The following is a 2,500-nucleotide window of genomic DNA, read 5'->3' as shown; positions in this document are numbered from 1 at the left end:
GATCTGGGACTAGAAATATTGGCATAATTCTGTTTTCGATTGGGATTATCATAAATATTAGCTGGTTAATGAGAAACGTAGCAGTGCCTTTAATCATATGCATGTCTCCAATTAGAAACACTTGCTGTAGAAGGTCATGGCATTTCGTATTTATCTTTTTCTAGTTATTCGTTGGCATTTTTGCAATAAACTGGACCTATTCCGACCGACATCAGAAGGTGACACAATCTCCTGAATTTACTAATCCTTTTCCAATCAGCTTGTTGTGATATCAGGTAATCCTCCTGGCCATTACAATTTCCTTTTGGGGAATAACAGGACATTACGAAAATCAAGACTAATTTCCTTCCAATTCCATAATGGTAAACAACTCTGCTATCTGTAGTTAATATTTATTAAAGAGTTAATACAGTTCAAAGATGGTTTAGATAATAATTTCAATAGATAAGTGATCATTACTGAGTTTTTACATAGAAATGATTTTTCATGATTGTTTTGTATATATTACAATATGGAAAAATCACAACATATTCCCTGCCTACCAAAAAAAAAAAAAAAAAAAAAAAAAATATGTTCGTAGAACAGCAATGTAAAGAAGAAAAGGTGAAAATACTAAGGTACTGAATAATTTAATGTAATTTTTGAAGTGAATTCTCAAGTATTTTATTAATCATTATTATTATTATTATTATTATTATTATTATTATTATTATTATTATATTATTATTATTATTATTATTATTATTACTTTCCAAGCTGGAAAAGCAGGATGCTATAAGACCAGGGACCCCAACAGGGAAAATAGCCCAGAGAGAAAAGGAAACAAGGAAAAATAAAATAATTTATGAAAAGCAACAACATCAAAATAAATTATTCATTCATCAAAAGTAACTTCTCTTCAGCCAATGTAAATTCCTTTTACAAAAAATCGCCTTATCCTCAAACCAAGTCAATTAAAAATTCCCTTCAATTGATTCACGCAGGAAATCAAGGCTAATCCCGGAACAATTACCTCTTCATCGGCAAGAAAAAGAATCCCCAAAATAAGGGTCAGAGTTTAATTGTATCCAACTTAAAAAGACCGGAGCTAATTAACAGCGATTGGTTCTCCAGGCAATGGTTGAATAGAAATTATTTCGTATTTATGTGGGAAATTTATTAAAGCTGAATGTTTAATTTTTCAAAGGACCTGTGAATATTAAAGTTGTTGCGATATAGGTAAGATGAATTCGCTTAACAAATATTCAGGGAAAAATTTCATTCATTGTTGTAATAGGTACTCACTATTCACTGCTTAATGATATATATATATATATATATATATATATATATATATATATATATTATATATATATATAAATATATATACTATATATACAGTATATATATAAATATATATAATATATATATATATATATATATATATATATGTATATATATATATATATATATATATATATATATATATATACATATATATATATATATAATATATATATATATATATATATATATATATGCATTTATACATATATATATATATATATATATATATATTATATGTATGTGTGTGTGTATATATATATGTATATATATATATATATATATATATATATATATATAATCACATATATACAGGTATATATATACATATATATACATACATATATATATAATATATATATATATATATATATATATATATATATAATCACATATATACAGGTATATATATACATATAGATATATATATATATATATATATATATATATATATATATATATATATATATATATGTGTGTATATATATATATATATATACATATAAAAATATATATATATATATATATAAATATATATATATATATATATATATATATATATATTTATATATATATATATATATAATATATATATATATATTCATATAAGCATATATATATATATATATATATATATATATATATATATATATATATATATATATATATATATATATATATATATATATATATATATATATATATGTATAGTTTTTAGAAACAAGTTCGAACGATACAGTGATACTGTAAAACAATTTGACAAGCAAGGAAACTAAATAAAAAAGTTATCACATGGCATTACCTAGTCTCATGAAAAGCAGTGGAAGGCGTTAATCTTATTTCTCATGCTTACATTTATTGTTCTGGTTATGGATGGCTGGACTGAGGCCACCCTGTTCGTAGAGCTTCCCTCTTTGGTGAACTAGAAGAGATTCTGGATCAACTACTATGAGTGAAATATTACACATACCATGTAACCTCATCCAGTGGGCTGCCAATACTTCGGTGGTCTTGCAGGCTGGCATCCTATGTACCCCCACCTGTACAGGTATTGTTTTTTTCTGAACCTTTATTCATGATTATACTAACAGTTATATTTTATTTTCCTTCTTCAAAAACTTTTGACCATTTTGCCATTTACAAATTATCTATTGGCTTTCATCTATACCGTCCTTGA

Source organism: Palaemon carinicauda, chromosome 14 (assembly GCF_036898095.1).
Source record: "Palaemon carinicauda isolate YSFRI2023 chromosome 14, ASM3689809v2, whole genome shotgun sequence".
NCBI classification, from domain to species: domain Eukaryota; kingdom Metazoa; phylum Arthropoda; class Malacostraca; order Decapoda; family Palaemonidae; genus Palaemon; species Palaemon carinicauda.
The sequence above is the reverse complement of the archived record's forward strand: the minus strand, read 5'-3'. Positions refer to the sequence as shown.